Genomic DNA, 20785 nt, shown 5'->3' with positions numbered 1-20785 from the left:
TGATGGCTAATACCATGTTGATAAATAGAAGTCCAGTGGGAATTACTCTTAATGCAAAGATAGGAATCAATTCTGGTTATTGGTACAGTGCTCATTTCCAACTGAATTCCCATAAAGCCCACTTAAAGATGCTCCAGAAGTGTTTATTCGTGGGCTGGATAGCTTACTGCGCTTACTGTGAAAATTTATCATAGACAACACTGGTCAGGTTTTGTGTATTTGGAAACCAAATTCCTTACAAATGGAGCACCCTAAGCTTCCTTCTCTTTCTTTTGTAGTTGTACTGTATCGCTTTCCGTGGAATGCTGCAGTTAGTGTGTATTCTGCTGTCATTTTGTAGCTCTGGTCGATTTCATCAAGGATGATTGCGTGTTGATGAACTATTTTAAGTGGTCAGCTCACTTGATCTCTGTTCACTTGCTCACTTGAGTAAGTCTCTCTGGGTGGTGTGAGTGCTGCTCAAGGGAGTACAGGAAAGAGTTAATTTGCCTCCATATCAAGGAGTGAATATGATGAACAACTGGATGAATCTTTGAGGAATATTGTGGGTGATAGTTGAGGGGATCAGATCAGCAATTAAATAGGTTTCTCATGGACAAAGGTTAAATATCATAATTACTATATTACCAAACCAAGGAGTAGGATGGGGCATTAGTTAAGGAGAGCCAGCTTCCATACACAAAGGTCAGACTCTTTTGATGATTTAACAAGCATTCTTATTCCATGGGTTCTTTCCTATCCATGCACATTTAAGAAGAGATGATGAGATACCACGGTGAAACCCCATCTCTACTGAAAAATACAAAAAACTACCGGGCGAGGTGGCGGGCGCCTGTAGTCCCAGGTACTCGGGAGGCTGAGGCAGGAGAATGGCGTCAACCCGGGAGGCGAAGCTTGCAGTGAGCGGAGATCCGGCCACTGCACTCCAGCCTAGGTGACAGAGCGAGACTCCGTCTCAAAAAAAAAAAAAAGAAGAGATGATGAGAATTTTGTGTATCTCCTTATGTATTTCATGAACAAATCAAATGTCCCAGAATGTTTCAATGCAAATCAAATCCCAAGCAACATCTTTTGGCAGTTTTTAATTTTTGTTAATGATTTCAAATTTCCTGAAAATGAGCCGTATACATCTCTCAAAATAAAGAAAATAATCAGCAAGGGATTCACAGTTTCTGGTGAGACCTACAGGTTTCTGCTTATACTAATTTTTCTTCGAAAATGGTATTTTGTATTCTAAGCCATTCGGTAAATGAAAACAGTCCTTATATGATTTAGTACTCATTTGATTGCACTCTAGGCCTCTATATGAGTACTATTTTATATACTTAGCAAAAGCAAATGAATCTCAACTATCTATGAATTAATTATAATTAGTGACCGATTTAATGTTTTCTTTTACATTCCTTTTTATATGTATTCATCTGAAACAAACATTATTCTAGGCATGCAATACACAATTATTAGTTCAAGTTGAAATGATTCTGTATAAAATTGGTCTCATATTTATTCATTCAGAAAACAAGCAGGGAGAGAATGCATATTTTATAAAACTTCAGTAATTTCTGTACCAGATATCCCTTAAGTAAAATAAGATTTGACCCTTTCAAAATTGCTTAATGAATCGATATTACATATAATATCTTTCTAAACTTCTGCAGATTTTTTTTTCCTTTTTTTGAAGCCTTTGAACATAAGCTTTGTCACAGATCCTGCATTTGAATGTTGAAAATATGATTGTGTTTTGATTGGCTTGGTGCATCTTTAAGATAGAAGCCACGTATTCTGAGCAAAGTCATGCCAACATTTGACAGATTATTGTGGAAATCTCTGGATGAAAGAGAGGGTGAGTTAAATTAATTAAAATGCTGTCCTAAAGAGTGGAAACTCCAAGATTCCATTTAACAAGAATAAGACACTTTTTTGAACAGAAGTGGTTTTGGAGTGAATAAAATATATTATAAAAAAATCAAGGTGTGCTATTTTAAGTTTATTCTAAGCATATCTTTTCATTACTCTTTGGCTGCCCATAATTTCTTTATGATGTTGGTCAGGATCACCAAAGACTATGCTCTGCTCATTCATCTCTAACATACACTCGACAGTTCTCTAATCTATTTGTCATAACCACAGTGGACCTTCAGATCCTGAGGGAGGCTTCAGGAGCCTCTGGATGTTTTGAAATATTTTTCTCCTAGCCCTTTCCTCCTAAGATCCAACTTGGCTAGCTTGAGGATATCAATGAATTTCAAATAGCATTTGTGATGAGGCCACTTGCTCCACTGTGCAAATTTGCCATGAAAAGCACATAAAATGTGACATCCTTCTCCTTCCTCCGGAGCCTGAGGACCACATCCACAGCACAGTGGTAGGTTCTCCACAGCACACTGGTCAAACACTTTCCTCAGGATAAAGAAAGTGAGGTGCATTGAACAACCATAACTTTAGTAGAGAGACTTCTTTACATAAGGAAGAGTTGTATTTTAGGCTGCTCGAATTTAACAGCCTCACTGTTCTTAAGTGACGTTTGATGTGTCTTTCTGAAGTTTAATAGTAGATGGCAAAATTGCATGGGTTGGCTTGCAGCTTATATTTGAATACACCTTCCTTAGCATGTGACACAGGTCCTTAAACAGCATTAGTGCCCAGTCACAATCATGCAGAATTCATAAACACATAGGACATCTGTGTTCTTTGTTCACCACCAGTATTGCCTAGGAAAGGGCTGTTCTGTAGAAAATCATGTGAGCCACATGTGTTATTTTAAATTTTTAGTAGGCATATGATAAATAATAAGAGAGAGGAAAGCTGGTGAAATTAATTGTATTAATATATTTTATTTAACTTGGGATACCAAACCTTATCTTTTTAATGTATAACCAAAGTAAATATGTTATTGAGATATTTTGCATTTTTTATACTAAATCTGTCAAATCTGGTATGTAATCTATACTTGCAGTGCATGTCATTGCAGAATACTCACATTTCAAATGCTCACCAGTCACATGTAGCTGGTGGCTACTGTATCACACAGTGCAGACCTGGAGCTTGAAGTGGTATCACGTACATAATCATCACTTAACTAAATATTTCTCAAATAAATGAGTGAATAATATTAGTTGACTGGTTTTAGTATATACAGACCAAGTAATAATTTTCTGTTATAAAATTATTTTATTGTGGGTCCAAATGCCTCATTATAAAATTTCTGTAGTAAGTAATATAGAGATCTTTTAATCAGACTTAGAATATTTCTTTCTGGAATAAGGCTGAAGTTCTAAAACAGTTATATGAACAGTAGAATGCAAAATGGCTTGAGTATTCTGAAATTCATTTGTTTGAACTCATCATTTCATTTTCTTCTGCTGTGTGGAATGAAACTCATATGCTCGTATTTTTATGTCAGTGAAATCTGTATTTTTATTCATTAGAAAGAAGTCAATTAATTTGCATTTACTAATCTCCCATTCCTCACATTGTAATATCATTCTCTTTATATCTAAAGGGAAAATTGTTAATATTTCTTTTAAGCCTATAAACTTAATTTCCATTAAGGGAGCTGGTAGTTTGAATGAAGATAACAACATCTTGCAAGTTTTATTCCTATTGTCTGGATTTTTATAGGTTTTTCTATATCGCTTTCATTTGTGGCATTTGTGTAAGATATGTAGTCTGGTGTTTGCTTAATTTTTCTGATTTATATGTTTAGTGGTAGCAAAGTTCATCTAAATGATGCAAATTAAAGAATCTCCAAATTTTTCCCCAAATGTCAATAATGTTTAATTATTTTAAATTGCTCATCTGATACTACTTTTAAATAAGGTATTTGAATATCTCAAATTTTCTACAAATATTAAATGGAAAGTTAAAATAATTTGATTGAATCAAAAGGGGACCCAGATTCACTGGCATCAATAATCTAGAAAGTACATTTCCAATAGACAAAAAGCTTTGAAATAAAAATCAATGTATAGCATAGTCCTACTTATACACAACTTTGTCTATTCCAGGTGAATTTATTTATAGAGAGATGTCTAGAAGGATGCTCGCCAAAGTGTAAGCAGTGGTTATCATTGGCTGATGTGGTTTTGAATGATGTCTACTTACTTTTTATTTAGCTGAACCATTTAGATAGTTTTATAATGATGCTACAAAATATTCAAAAATAAGCTTGAAAATACAGATCAGATTGCATTGTTGTCACAGAAAATTTGGCATGTGATCTGTAACAGAAATTTCTATTTCAGAACAACTATAAATTTGAGTTTGCCTAGTTCTGTCATTTAATTAATAAGGTATTTAATTTCAATCAACATATAATCTTTATCTGATACATCTTAATGTAGATGAAAACCTAGTAAATAACATTTGTTAAATGTACTGTCTTAAAGCATGCACCATTTGTTACTGAATATTTGATGAGTGAAACATACCAGTCAAAAAATCTTTCTCATTTATTCATTTTACAAATATTTATTTATTTATTGAGATGGAGTCTTGCTCTGTTGCCCCCGCTGGAGTGCAGTGACGCGATCTCAGCTCACTGCAAGCTCCGCCTCCTGGGTTCACACAATTTTCCTGCCTCAGCCTCCCAAGTAAGTGGGACTACAGGCGCCCACCACCGCACCTGGTTAATTTTTTTTTTTTTTTTTGTATTTTTAGTAGAGATGGGGTTTCAAAACCTCCTGATTTGCCTGTCTCGGGCTCCCAAAGTGCTGGGATTACAGGCATGAACCATCGCACGCAGCCTCATTTGACAAATATTTATGATGCAAATAACAAAATATGGTGTGAGTCTGATAGTTTGGAAAGTTGTGGATTTTTATGTGACTCTATTTCATTAATCATAATAAATATTAATAATAGCTACTTTTTATTATGTGCCATTGTGTTGAGTGAATAATCTATATAATCTTTACCATAACCCTTTGAGTTAGATATTATTATTATTGTTATTATCCCTATCTTGGCCAGGAGGAATCCAAGGAACACAGAGGATTATAACTTGTCTAGGATCATATGACTGTTAAGTGTTTCTGTCAAGTGTGAAGACCAGGCAGTTGAACTGTAGCGCCTGGTGATTCAATCATTACACTGTACCCAGTGTTCTACTGTACACAGATCATGCTTGGTTTGTCTTTGATGTTTTAGCAGCAGGCTTTTAAATGTTTTACATTTATAATTACATTACATAGAATAACTAAGCACCTAACATTTTTATATTGCCTAAAATGGACAGTCATCTTATTAGTTTTGTTACTATAGGTAATTCTTAACTTATCCTTAGACTAAATTGGTGATCTAGCTGAGACAAGTATCTGACCCTACCACAGGTTCCTCTGCACGCAGGTCCCAGATGAAGTTCAGTGACTTGGCCAAGGCTTCACAGTTAGTCGGTGGGAAGACACACAAGTCCTATGTGCTTCTATTTGTCAGGCATAATTATTTTATACATTTGTACTATTCCTAATTATAAAAGTAATTTTTTAAATTCAACCCATTGGTGGAACTCCTTCAAAATATTCTTACAATTTTATTTAGTAATAGAATTGTTAAATTGTGGCTCTTAATAGCATTACAAACTAATATTCAAGAGAGATTAAAGGATCAGAACTGCACAAGTGAGTAAACAGACTTGATTATAAGGACACCTAATTATTCCAAGGTAGGATATAATTAAGTGCTAAAGCTGTGTGATATAAAGACAATAAAGGCTGCAGTGTTTCTAAGGAGGGAATCAAAGAACCATATTCCTTTGCTGGGCTCTGCTTGCCAAGTTGAAGACTTGAAAAGTAAAACAAAACACAGCAAGTTTACACAAGGTCTTATAGTTTTGTCTAGTCTCGTCAATTTGTCTTTTAAAGACACATAATCTTGATTAGTCAATCCTATACCTACCATTCTCATATAATCATATACCGAGGTAACGTATTAATAATAAGGAAACTAGCTTAAAAAGGAAAGCAAAAATAGATGGTAATTATCCTTTGTTGTGTGCCAGAAGCGTCTTCTTTTGATATTACTCAATTTTGTGGTAGGCACTGGCTCCCCATTTTACAGATAAGAAGATTGTGGCTCAGAGGATTGAAGGGACATTGAATGAGGTTGTGTTTATTAGTGAAGGAGATCATCCAAATCCTAGAGTGCTATGGTTTTAATTCCATTCTCCCCACTGCATTTTGACGAATCGCTCCCCGCCACCCCCCAAGTCGTCTGGAAGATCAGGATACTAGCACTCACGCTTTTATTCCAGATTGTCGGGTGTCTTTGTGGAGGGCAGAAGGGCTTCTCAGAGTGGTTGGGAAGATACAGCCATCAGTCTTAAATTGCTGCTTGACCTTGTAAGGAGGGTGTCTAAGAATATAGTATGCAGCTGTGGCTGGACAGAGGCACTCAAGATGGGCTCAGGCAAGCTGGCGCTTCCCAGCTCATTAGAGAATCCTACACACTGCCTTGGACAGCCCAGACAAGGCGGGGCTCGTTGTGTTGACATGTGGAGGAATACATTTAGCATCCAAGATGAGAATGACTTGAGCAAAACAGAGAAATTAGAGCTAATTGTTTTCAATTATTGTCACTCCCTGTTTTTCAACCTCTCTTTTTTCTTCCACTTCGTCACTGCCCCAGTTTTACTTGCCAGAGGAGGAGGAACTTAATGAGTCACTTAATGATGTCTTGGTGAGGTTTAGTTTGATGTGTTGCCTTTTTTGGCCTTGGTTGGTGGGGAGGGCAGGGAATTGCTTTGTACAAAGGCGTCAGTCATTAGGAGGTGAACCCAACACGTCTGTTGATGAAGTTGAGACATGTAGCCTTGGAATGGTGGTAACAACAGTGACAAGGACAGCAGACATGTATTGGAGGAGTATTATGTGCTGAGCACTGTGCCACGTGCTTTCATGGAATTTTATATTTTATCTTTGCAACACTTCTATGAAATAGGGGCTATTATATTCCAGTTTTCAGATGATTAAACTTATTTGCTCAGAGCAAGTTGTGTTGGGATCACTGGGACCTTCCTGTTATATGATATACCCCACATGCTATTGACAATGGTATTAGCCAGTAAATATTTAAATTTAAAAGTCAGCAAAATCATGCTTAAGTTGTATGGATGAGCAAACTGTACATTTTAAGATGAAATAAATTATTTGTAAATCTGAAGAGCAAACATAAGGTCTGTATATTGCTAGAAAGATGCATTTGAACTATTCTCTCATTCTAATACTGTGTATTTCTGCATTTGTAGTATAAACTGCATCAACTTTGAAGGATAACAAATAGATATTCCATAATTGTGATAATGTATCTTAATAGTAATAGTGTGCCATAGTCAGAGTGACTTAACTAATCAATATGTTTTATACCATATTTTACATTCCTCTATTGAAAGATGTTCTTCAAGAGATAAGGAGTGCAATTTAGTTCATTTAGCTCCTAATTCCAACTTTCCTACATTTTGAAGATGTGTGGTATTCATTTGCATTTTTGGGGGTTTGCTTTATGTGCTCATTTGGGTCTTATCTACTTTCTTTTTCATTTTAACAGTTACATCCAGCTTTTTCTTGCCTAAGCGGTCTGGGGCTTGCTTCGTCATTTGGCTTTGCTGTGGAGCACTCCTGTAAAGCTAGCTGAATTGTACATCGAAGATCCACCCTTTTGGTGAGTGGAATCATAGCTACAATTTTGTGTTTTGCTCTGCCTCAAGTTGTGTTTGCTTTGTTGATCAAAGTGCTTTCATAGAGGGTGCAAAATTAGGCCTTTCCAGCTCTGTGCAGAAAAGGATTTTCTTTTTCTTGTGGACAAAAGTAATTTGTACTGCCATTTTCTGTCTTTGAAATTTGCTATTGTCTCTCCCCCTCCCAGCCCAATTGAATGACTTTACAGTTCTTTAGTCGCACATCTGCCTCTTTTCTACCTGGATAGATCCCCCTGTGACTCCCTGCACCTCACCCCACCAAATAATTTGGTCACCACACTTTTCTTATTAGCTATCTGCACATAGAAATACAACGTGCTGGTTGTGATTAGCTAGGTTACATAGCATCACATCGTAGAGTGCAAAGGCCTTTTGGATGGAAAAACTTGGCCCTCTTAATCTATTAAATGTTGTTAATCTATACAGGCCATAAGACAGCAAGCAAAGAGAAAATCATTAAGCTTTTCTCATGTTCCCGGTTAAATCATTTCTGCTTTTATGGCCCCTGAACTGGTGTTCTCCATATATTTCGACGTCATCTGGTCCTCTATATCAAATGTTTCTCTCAAATTCTTTCTTAAGATACCTACAACCACTTTTCTCTGGTCCTCTGCTGTTTAGAGCTTGCTTTTATCTTTTCACAGATCAAATCCTGCCAAGATGGCTCATTTTTGGGTGGAACAACTAAAGGCTTCTATAAGGACCATTAATGCACATGCAATTTTAATTTGAAGTCGGGACATCTGACTAAGCTAGAACATCAGCTACACCATATTTTTAGTAAATTGAGTATATATAGAGACTTTATGGTTAAGAATAAGGTGTAAGAGGAGATATTAAAAACTCATAAGTAATTAGACAAACCAGTGGAAAATAGATCTGGATTAAATCATTTTTCTTCTTCTTCTCCTTCTTTTTTTTTAACTCTTGATTCCTAGCAGAAGTTTTTCTGCGAAAATGAGACATTAGTGAAGACTACGTCTTAGGCGGTTGAGGAAGTAGAAACGGTGTAAGGACAGGGTGAAGACATGATCATGATGGAGGTGTTCATAGTACAATAATCAGCCTGGTTGAAACAGTCACTTTAGAAAGTACATAAGGAGCAGATTATATAATTCCTGAATGGGAATCTCATGAAGCTGTGGTGACGATTAAATGAGATGATGCAATAAACTACCTAGCCCAGTATTTAGGCAAATAGTTAGGGATAAACGAACGTTGACAGCAGTTCTAGCTCCATTTTGCTGGCGAAGAAACTGAAGTCCAAGCAACATGTTTGAAATCTACCTGTCTACCATAGCTAATTTTTCACATTCTTTTTGCTAGCTCCATACGTTTTCATGGACATGTGGCCTGCACAGGGAGAATCTTCCATTAGAGTGGTAGCAGTTCTGTTAGGATTGTGTTGTGTTTTCCTTCTGATACAGGCATTCAATTTAATAAGCAGTGCTCAGTACACCTTACCTTTCTCTGAAGAATAGTTGTTCCCAGTGTCTTCGAGGCCAGCTTCAAATTGGCTGTGCAACCCTGCCCTGGTTAGAAGGCAAGGTGAATAGTTCACAGACCAGGTGCCATTCTTTCCTGGAAATATCCCCTGGTGCCACTTGCTGTTGTAGAAGCTTGGGTCTGTTTTTGCTCTTGTTCTTAAGGAACTCTGACCAAGTGGTTAGGAAATCCATTATAAATGCCGAGTTGTCAATTTTGGAAGAAATAGGAAGGCGTATGGTGAAACAGACACAAGACTCTGGCATATCCTATGCTAACCCATCTGTCCTCTCCCAGCAAGTAACAGACCAGAAAACTACAGATTTAGAGAGAGAGAGAGTTTCATGGGGGAGAACCTGGTAGAATGGAGCCTGCCATGGCGAATGAAGCCTTTGTTGAGGCTTCTTAGAGGGTTTCCGCATTATACACAACAACCATCCCCTATTTTTCTCTTTGTGGTTCATCATCCTAACCTCATCATCTAATTTAATCTTCTAACTCAGTTTTCTGGGAAAATGTAACAAGATGGTTTTTTGGTACATGGTGATTGGGAAAGTAGGCAGAGGATGGTAAGGAATGGCATGGGGATGCGGGAAGAAAAAGGAAAGGCTACATGGTTCTGGGAACTTCCTTAAGAATAAAAGAAAATCTCAGAATCTCAAGTTTAGAAGATGAAAGCTTGAACAACTTACTAAGTTCTCAGGTGTTTTACAGTGACCTGGCTAACAAGCTGGCCTGCACATTCATTCAATTCTTTCATAACGTGTTGCCGTCATGTGATTAGGGCAGTATTTTCATAATTCACTATTGCAACCAAAAATGTTTCAAACTATGGCTAAATAACAAGCCAGTCATTGATGCAAGGCCTGGCTTGCAGAAAACTACGACCAACTTTTAGAAAAACTTCCTCGTGCTAACTGCCGGCATTACATTTCGTTGAACCTGTTTTCAAGAAATACCCACCTACTTGCAAAAGGACCCTGCAAGGCTTTTGCCCTCTGCTGCTCATTTAGAGTGTCATTCTGAGCCCTAGTAGAATAAATGAGAATAGCTTTGCCAGGCAATAAGGGGCTTTATAAACATAAGCCAATCTTTTCCCAGGTTTTCAGTTCCCAGACCACCGCTGGCTCTTTCCTTTTCATGTAAGCTTATACCTGAAGTTTTAAATGCTATTCTCTTTGCTTTTTAAGAGGCAGTATCCTAAGGTATACAGCTTTTCTGGCCAGGGATCTACCTTAAACATTTCCATATGGCTTCTCTTGCTTAATGAAGTTGTGTATAGAGTGGTTTTTATTCCATGTTGGATTCAGAGAAAACACTAGGTATAAATGTAGATCCTTATAGTTCTAGGGCAGTCGTACCTACTTTCAACCAAAATAGGATGAAATGCAAGAAGTGCTTCTTTCATCGTCACTAACAATATGATTTTTGTCGTTTTTCACTGTTTAAAATGTGAAGGTAAAAGAGAAAGACAATGAAAAATCATAGGAAAAAATCTGAATATTTTTAAAGATTGCCTTTAATAAGAGTTAAACAAAGCACCTATTTTTCAGATATTATTAAAATGAAACCATACTTTAGGGAGAAGTTTGAAGAAAATCAAGAGACCTAAATAGGGAATATGTTTTAGGCAGTGCATCCTGCTGTGGCGTGATGTGTGGATTTAACTCCCTATCAGTAGAATACAAGCTGACATTTTCGCCTTTCTTCCTGTTTAAATGGTTCATACTAGTCGCTGTGTACTAAATATATAAGTGACCGAGTCTCTTTTAAGAAATAAGGTTAGCGCATTTTTCTCTAGTATAAAATCCATTTCCATATAAATACTTAAATTATTAGCATCCTGTTGAAAGTATTACACTGAGCTCTTTTTTCCTTTTTGTTTTTTTCAGCATAGAAACGCCCTTTAATACTCAACAGCTAACCTTTAAGATGAGTGCATTTTGAGTTGTTTGGTTTTTATCATTATTATTATTTTTTTTTTTTGACAGAGTCTCACTCTCTGTTGCCCAGGCTGGAGAGCAGTGGTGTGATCTCAGCTCACTGCAGCCTTCATTTCCTGGGTTCAAGTGATTCTCCTGCCTCAGCCTCCCAAGTAGCTGGGATTACAGGCATGCGCCACCATGCCCAGTTAATTTTTGTATTTTTAGTAGAGATGGGATTTCACCATGTTGACCAGGCTGGTCTCGAACTCCCTACCTCAAGTCATCCATGTGCCTCAGCCTCCCAAAGTGCTAGGATTACAGGCATGAGCCACCATGCCTGGTCTGATCTGTTTTTTAAACTACACTATATGCCTGAGTTGCTTCTTAATATTGTGAGATTTACAACAGGTTTTCTTTAAATATTTCATGTTTCATCCCATCAAGTCATGTAGTACTACATATTTCACAAAATATTTTCTTGGAAATGTAAAGAATAAAATAGAACTTAGTGTAACTAGAACTAATATAGGATGCCTGTGGTGTTTAAATGTAACAATTATCATGAGAAAATGGAAAAAGGAACAGCTATTAAATATATGCCATATACCATTTTTAAACATTTTTTCTTTTTAGCATAAGTTATGTTATTTAACCATCAAAAGTAAAGTCTTCTTTAATCCTGAAAACTGAGCCCCCAATAGGTTAAATATCTTTCTCAAGTTTTTTTTGTTTTTTTTTTTTTTTTTTTTTGAGACGGAGTCTCGCTCTGTCGCCCGGGCTGGAGTGCAGTGGCCGGATCTCAGCTCACTGCAAGCTCTGTCTCCCGGGTTCCCGCCATTCTCCTGCCTCAGCCTCCCGAGTAGCTGGGACTACAGGCGCCCTCCTCGTCGCCCGGCTAGTTTTTTGTATTTTTAAGTAGAGACAGGGTTTCACCGTATTAGCCAGGATGGTCTCGATCTCCTGACCTCGTGATCCGCCCGTCTCGGCCTCCCAAAGTGCTGGGATTACAGGCTTGAGCCACCGCGCCCGGCCTCTTTCTCAAGTTTGTACAACTGGTGGGGAGGAAAACCATATTTTGTCATTCAGTCTGTTACTCCATATACTAATCTATTGTTTGGACTTTTTGGACAAGAAAATAATGAGATGATTCTAGAAAAAGATATACATTATCATAAAGAATATGATCAGATAAGAATTAATTATGTAATGTAAAATCATGCATTGTTTGTTTAAATTCCCATTGTCACTTATGCTGAAGTGAAAATAGTGTTCTCATTTACGTTTGTCAACTACTATTGGGATGTAGATTTTGGTTTACAAACCTTTTAGTGTATGAATCAATAAGGTATTTCTAATACGAACTAAGAAAAATAATTATAAAACATCACTGAAAATTTTAAGTAGCTCATTTGGAAAACTGAGAGGGAATCTCTTTGAATGGCTCACTTTACTAGCACAAAACAGTCATAAAAAAGGCAAAGTAGTCCTTAGGTGTTTGTTGTATCATTGGAACTATGCAAAGCAGGAGGAGCAAATAGAATAGAATTTGGGCAGAATCAAGCATTTTAACTAGGTGTTGAGAAAATATAAGAAAAATAAATTATAAATCTATTTTGACTAGAACACTAAAAGATAAAAAATTATTAGATGTTAATTTAATATAAATTAAATATAATTATATATAATATAAACTATAAGTAAGTCAAAGGATTATAGTTAAGGTCTTTGAGTGGGTATGTTTGTGTGTGTACATGCATACCATACTCAGGTCAATAGAACACAGGTTACAAAAGTGGGAATGCTGGGCCGGGTGCAGTGGTTCACACCTATAATCCCAGCATTTTGGGAGGCTAAGACGGGTGGTTCACCCAAGGTCGGGGGTTCGAGACCAGCCTGACCAACATGGAGAAACACTGTCTTCACTAAAAATACAAAATTAGCCAGGTGTGGTGGCACATGCCTGTAATCCCAGCTACTCGGGAGGCCGAAGGAGGAGAATCTCTTGAACCCGGGAAGCGGAGGTTGCGATGAACAGAGATCATGCAATTGCACTCCAGCCTAGGCAACAAGAACAAAACTCCGTCTCAAAAAGAAAAAAAAAAGAAAAAAGAAAAAAAGTGGGCATGTTAATGAGTATGGGTATAATATTACAATCATATAGAGAAAGTAAATAAATACCATTATTTCTTGTTATTCACAACAGTAATGTTCCGTAAAGTCTCCATGAACACAGAATTAGCAAATATGGAACTATTGCTCCTCTGGGAAATAGAGTTTGGAGGTGGTAAACCTCTGGTCACAACATTTTCATCAACAAACCAACAGATCAATGCATAACCTTGCTTTTCGTGTGCTTCTGTTTAAAGACATCTTATTGAATATAAACTATTGATTTCTTAACATTGCAGTCGTGGTCAATACACTACAACTTTTGCCTGAGCAAAGCTTCTCCAGCACAGCCTTTTTGTGCTTGGGATCTCTAGATAGCACTGCAACACCATGCTTGGGGGCCATGTTAGACAGTGACATCACCAACAACACAAAATATGAAAAACGTGGGACTACCTAGACAGGGAAAAAGACACTTGTTTACAGTGTGAGAGCTGAAACGAGGCAGAGCGTCACCTTGTTACCCCTCAACTGGAGCATGCATGCTGGATTATTCAAATATTTTGGCCCTCTGCACATGTCCATCAGTGACCAAGAAAATTCTATTAGTGTCTATTTTGGGGTTTCAAATAAATTTTAGTCCATGGGCAAATTCACAAATATGGAATCCACAAAGAGAATGTCTCTCTGTCTTTGTCTTTTTCTCTCTGTCTCCCTCTCTTTCTACATACATACATACATACGTATATATTTACACATACATATATATTTACACATGTATATTTATATATACACATACATTTGTATATATATAATTTTTTTATTTTTTATTTTTTTGAGATGGAGTTTCCCTCTTGTTGCCCAGGCTGGAGTGCAATGGCGTGATCTCAACTCACTGCAACCTCCGCCTCCCAGGTTCAAGCAATTCTCCTGCCTCAGCCTCCAGAGTAGCTGGGATTGTGGGCATGAGCCACCATGCCTGACTAATTTTGTACTTTCAATAGAGATGGGGTTTCTCCATATTGATCAGTCTGGTCTCGAACTCCCGACCTCAAGTGATCCACCGGCCTCGGCTTCCCAAAGTGTTGGGATTACAGGCATAAGCCGCCACACCTGGCCTAATATATATTACTATATTTTATATATATATATATATATATGATACTATTAAGACAATTCACATAGGTATATGAAATGCCTTAACATAATTTTCGAAGTGGATTTATAAAGTTTATCTTTGAACTTCTTGCTAAACAAAGCCCAAATTGAAATGTATTCCTTTGATATATTTATGTTGCCTAGAAGTACTGTAGCTACTTGGAGGAAACAAAGATTTCTCTAATGCTTAGGTCTGATAGAAATTTCTCACACGAGCCTTCATATGAAAAGGTATTGTAATACAACCAATATCGTCTGTAAACTAAATCCAGCAGTGGGCCTTCTACAACTATGTCTTAAAGGATGTTCCTGATGACAGTATAACAAACATAGTTATATGTGGATTAAATTGAAGTTCAGACAGACAGCTTTTCATTGGTCCTGCATGATTCAAGGTTAAAACTTGAAATAAGTAAATGTTGCGTATCTTACTGGTTACCTTCCACAAATGCAGCATCTTTCATTTGTAAATACTTTTTATAAATTGAGTAGAAGATAACTGGGATGGGTGTCTAAAATATTGGTCTTCTCTTTAGATAATTAAGTAACATGTTTTTAATAATCCATAAATGATAAGATGTCGGTATTGGTCTTCTAGGCAAATTATCAAAGATGTTTTTTCTACTATCCTTGGTGTTGGTGACGGTGTGGTGTGGGGAATTACTAACCACTCTCTATGGGAATGAGAAGTGCTGAGGATCTAAAAAGGCTTACAACTTTTGAACCTGTTATTATACATTTAACATTTTATGCTAAGAGAAGAATCAACACGGATAGAAAGATATATTTAAAAGATGTTACTTAATGAATGATTTGAAATAGGAACAATTCTTCCACTCCTTCACCTTGGCACTGTGTGGTTGCCATTTGTGCACACTTACCCCACCTCTGTGTGGTCTTGCTTCTCACAGCTACCTCTGTGATTCTCGTGGAAAGCCTTTGCTCAGGATGCTAAAATAAATAACTAGATTAATGCATAAATAAGTAAATAAATATATAAAATAAAATAGAAGCAATTTGAAAACAACCTAGAATTCTACAAATAAGGGCTTGATTGAATAATGACATCCAACTGTCGAAGTGTTATATATTCCTGAAAAATGTATCTTCTCAAAGAATATGTAAGAATATAAAAATACCTTTCTATATTGTTTTTAAAAGGATGCGTAACCCAATCCCAGTATAGTTATATTAAAAATGTACCAAAAGACCATTTTTTTAAAAAGGCAGAAAGGACATACCAGAAAATGTTAATTGTGGTTATTTCTGGGAAGAGAAGGAATGGAGCATTTGTATTTTCCTATGCTATTTTGTTAGTATATTTGTCTGACTTTCTACCATAATTTTATGTTACTGATCACATATTAGCATATGACACATTCTAATCAAATTGAGAAGTTTATCTTGGATGTTAAGCCATTCTACTCCTACCAACAATATAGGTATCTTATTTTTATGAGAAAGATTTAATATCTTCAAGCAGAAGATGCTGCTATTTATATCAAGTATTATGGACAGCCAACATAAAGGGGAAAACATACCTTTAGAAAACAAAAGACATTTTTTTTTCACTTTCATTTGGATCATAAATCAAGATATTTGTGATCCAAGGTATTGCTTCCTGGGTATTGCTGACATAACCTTTCTCATTTCATACGATTATTAACTTAAAAATTAATCTGCTAAGTGTCCTTTGTGTGCCTTTTAGGAGAATATAGTGAGTTAAATAATATAAATTTTTTAAAAGTTTCTAAGCCTTTTTTTGCTTTTTAAAAATTTCAATTACATTGGAAGAACTAGTCAGTTCTTTAAAAAATAAATGATATGAAATTCAGAGGAAAGAGTTATTGTAGTTATTATTGCAGGCAGAATGCAAAGGAGAAAGCATCTGAAAGAATGAATGGTGCAGAATGAGCTGTAAATAGGGATTTGCTAAGCACACTGCAGAATAATAAGGCCTGCTTATTGAGGGCCTATTATATGCCAGCTACTGAGTTAGACTTTCACTGCAGCCACTTGAAAACACTGACCACGACGTTATACAGCAATTGATATGATCTCACTTCAGAGATGATATTAGACAGCCTCCCAACCTTACACGGCTAGTGAATGGCAGCGGAAAGATTCAAAGACCATTCTTCTCTTCTTTTTCTTACTTACTAAGTCCTCATCCCAGGCATAGATTGTTTATTTCTTGCCTCTCGTAGTTTCAGTTTCTTCTGCAAAATTGTGTTAAAGTGACTTGCCCAGCGTTGCAAAGTAGACGGTCAAGCTGGGAACAAGGTCTGTTTGACTTAGAACCTGGGTTCAATCTGTGACTGCTCTTAAAATCGACAGCTCTATGAGTGTAAAAGTGCTTTCCTCAGAGTGTGCTAGGAGAATCAATTAGTATTATGTGTGAAAGTGTTTATAACAGGGCTAGGCATAAAGTGAGCGTTCTATTATCATGTTTTGTTCTTCTTATTATTACTACTATTATTACTACAGCATTATTACCAGAAGAGCAAAATGCATATCAGTAGTGGTATGGGAAGACATTTAAATGATTCACAGAATAGTGAGATATTTTTTATTTTTATTTCAACTTATTATTTACTTATTTTTTATTTTGAGATGGAGTCTCTCTCCATCGCCCAGGTTGGAGTGCAGTGGTGCTGTCTGGATTATTGCAACCTCCGCCTCCCGGATTCAAGCAATTCTCCTGCCTGGGCTTCCCAAGTATCTGGGCATACAGGTGCCTGCCACCACGCCCAGCTAATTTTTTTTTTTTTTTTTTTTTTTTGCATTTTTAGTAGAGTAGTTTGGCCAGGCTGGTCTCAAACTCCTGACCTCAGGTGATCTGCCCCCCTTGGCCTCCCAAATGGCTGGGGTCAGGCATGAGCCGCTGCACGTAGCCATAGTGAGATATTCTGTTTTCAAATTTCTTCTGACACAGTCATTACTTCAAGAAGAGTATCTTAGTTTGCAACTACTACGCTCTAATAACTCTCTTAAACTTGCTAATAATTTTAGGAAAAAGGAAGTAGGCTCAGATACAGAACTTTTATTAGCCAGTAGATTCTAGTTTAAAATTAGGAGCTTTTTAAAAATTAAATTATTTTTACAATTACTTTTTTTTTTTTTTTGAGATGGAGTCTCGCTCTGTCGCCCAGGCTGGAGTGCAGTGGCGCGATCTCGGCTCAGTGCAAGCTCCGCCTCCCAGGTTCCCACCATTCTCCTGCCTCAGCCTCCCAAGTGGCTGGGACTACAGGTGCCCGCCACCACGCCTGGCTAATTTTTTGTGTCTTTAGTAGAGACGGGGTTTCACCGCATTTGCCAGGATGGTCTCGATCTCCTGACCTCGTGATTCGCCTGCCTCGGCCTCCCAAAGTGTTGGGATTTCTATGTACAGTAAATAATACTGTTTTTAAAATGTTTATGTCTTTTGTAATTGATTTTAAATTGTTTTTAAAATGTTTACGTCTTTTGTAATTGACTTTAAAAATAGTGTTTTAAAAAATAATTTTAAAAATGTATCAAGATCCATACAAACAACAAGGAATAATGCCAGTAGTAATCGTTAGTGGCCATTGGGAAGGCAATGCTGGAAATATGGTTGGGAAATATTGCAGTGTATGAAATTGGCAAAACACATACACCCCCACACACACACCACACACACATAGCAAACTCTAGGGAGTAACCACTGTGACCAAAATGAAAGATTTACATAAATAATTAGTGGGAGATAAGGTTGGTAAAACTCTCTTTTTTTGTCCTTTCACCAGAAAGCAATGCAAATGTGTGAGACACAAGCAGCACTGGTCTGTTGATGCTCCTTGGGGAAAACTCTCCCCTAAACCACAGCACTCAGATGAGGGTAATTGGTGGCCACTTCTGTGATTTAAATTCAAGGAAGACATCTTTTTGGACTAGCCAATTTTATTCAGGTTTCCCACTTTATAAATCTGTGCTCTGGGAGGACAACTACTATATCTGGCTTCCTTATTACTAAATCTCCACTGCTTCACCAACTGCTTGAGACATAATAGGTGCTCAATAAATATTTTTCTGGATGAATGAGTAAATACTGTCCACAAAGTGTCCTTCACTGAGCTCATTTTAGATTTGTGTAATTACATCTAAGAACTTGGATGGGGCTGACATAGAAAAAGGAAATTAATTCCAATTTAATAGATATATGATCTTAAACGAGTCCAGCAGTGTCATTGTAGAAGTGCTTGGGAGACCTGACACTGTCAAGTGAAATGCCGGTAGCACAAACTGAGATATTAAATTGATTCAAGAGGCCCAATGTGCATATGGATGTCACTCTTGGGAAGACCATTAGGGGCTTCCGGAGAGGAAATGTTACTGCCCACCAAGTTTCCTTGAGGGAACAAATCAGTTTGACTCATCAGCAGTCTTTATGGATTGCCAGCCGTGGGGCATTCCAGAGCAAAAAGATTATGCCTCTGCATAGTGACACTGCTATTTTAACAGGACACGGAGCAGGATGATTCATGAGACAAATAATTCTGTTCTAGACTGTGTGTGTGCATGCATGTGTGTTCAATGTTAAGGATGTCAAGGGAAATCTTTCAGAAAAGTTACCTGAGGGTGCTACTCTAGCCCCCTAGAGCTTCCTTGTTATATAAATCACATACTGAAAGTCATCAATTTAGATTTGGATGTGTGAAATTAGCCATTTAGAAAATAATTCTGCTGTTGATGTGTTTCCTAATTCAGATATAAGAAATGGTAGTGACGTTTATTTTTTGGTATAGATATTTTGTAACCAGGGATGCCACATCACACTTTTTCGAGTTCCTTGCACAGTGATAAGATGAATTTGTCAAACAAAACTTTTCTGCCTTTGCTGAAAACTATTTTGAATGTGTATTTGTGTATCCAAGATTTTGGCTGTAAAGACCTATAAGCTCTGTGTTTTGGAATTGCTTTGAAAAGCCATTTTAGTTATATATATATATATATACACATACACACACACACACATACAAAAATCAGATTGAGAATTTTCCTAAAATGTAGGTATATTTTAGACTAAATGTTGAAATTCAGTAACAACAAGAGCAGCAACCATAACAACAATAATAATAAATTACAGAACTTAATAATAGCAAGCACGTGGAGACCACATGATACCGTGGGCCAACTCCTTTAAGGATTAAACATGTATTATCTCATTTAATTCCCACAACACTCCATGGTACACTATGTCATCACTTTGGCACTCCCTTAAACTTCCGTTACTCAGTCAGCCTCACCTGACTTTTTTCTCAGCTTCTATCTCCTGCATAAGCGGAATGCAACAGTGAAACAGCAATATTTTGCAGCACAACTCAAAGTGGCATGATGTTTATTAAAAAGCAGGAAGACCTAAATTTGTTTGGTCCATTGGCATTATGTCAGTATCAAAGCCCTAACTGATATAATGCATGACAACTTTCTGAATAAGTGACACTCATTCAATGAATGTCTTGACCAGATACTCCAGGGGAAAAAATGCTACGATACATACATTTTTGTTAAATAAGGCTGTTATTCACATTACCTACGATGCCTTTGACATTAGGGCCCTTGTGCATAATTTGCCCAATTCAAATATGATAGAACTATTTATTATCAAATTTGCAATTCCAGATCTCCAGATTACTCTTTTGTATCCTTGAAGGCTACCTGCAGTAATAAAGAAATTCCTTTGCCTTTGAGTGACTCCAAGAGACAACGTAAAGGCAAGACACAGCAGCTTCACGAAAGCGCAACATAAATTTGAATATGCTCTAAAGAGGGGGCAGTTGTCACCATGGTGATTTTATTCTTTCCTAGATTGAGCTCAAAATGAAAGGGGAGCTCAAAATGAAAGGGGAGGAATTTGTAAAGCAAAGATGCTGAAATAGGTGAATCAAAAATCTGGATACAATTTCCAGTTGTTGTTCAAAATACAGTCCTTCATTTGATGTTTGGAGCCTATATTTGGGATCAGACACTCAAAATAGTGATTGTTACATAGCCTGAGAAGGTGTACTTCTATTGTTAGAATATTTATAGATAATTGGAAAGCTCTCTAATTATTATTAATATTCTACTAAAAATGATTATACTGGCCTTTCCTCTACTAACATTATTGAGTGTTTACTATTCACTAGGCAATATATAACATTCTTTGCATGCATTATTTTATTTAATACTTACAAAAATCTATGAGATAGCTGTTACAACTATTCCCATTTTAAAGATGAAGAAACTAAGGTTTATGCATTCATGGCAAGCATTTTTATAAGGATACATCGCTGCAAAAGAAGTCTGATTCAAAATCTCCTATCTTTATGAAGTTGTATTTTACTGGTTTGTCTGATCACACAGCTCCTAAGTGGCAGATACAGGATGCAAACCCAGGTTCAAATTATTAAAC

General features: G+C 36.8%; 1 protein-coding gene across 1 annotated transcript in view; it reads left to right on the top strand.

The window, feature by feature from the left end:
- Positions 1-7546: 7546 nt before the first annotated feature.
- LOC117065499 (teneurin-2-like) overlaps positions 7547-20785 on the top strand; it is a 301346-nt gene continuing 288107 nt past the window's right edge. Inside the window, exon 1 of the mRNA XM_033180357.1 lies at positions 7547-7656. The gene's annotated coding sequence lies outside the window, so the exon portion shown is untranslated. The remainder of the gene's footprint in view (positions 7657-20785) is intronic.

This window comes from Trachypithecus francoisi, unplaced genomic scaffold (assembly GCF_009764315.1).
Source record: "Trachypithecus francoisi isolate TF-2019V2 unplaced genomic scaffold, Tfra_2.0 Lachesis_group2, whole genome shotgun sequence".
Classification (NCBI taxonomy): domain Eukaryota; kingdom Metazoa; phylum Chordata; class Mammalia; order Primates; family Cercopithecidae; genus Trachypithecus; species Trachypithecus francoisi.
This window is presented reverse-complemented; position numbering and strand designations above follow the sequence as displayed.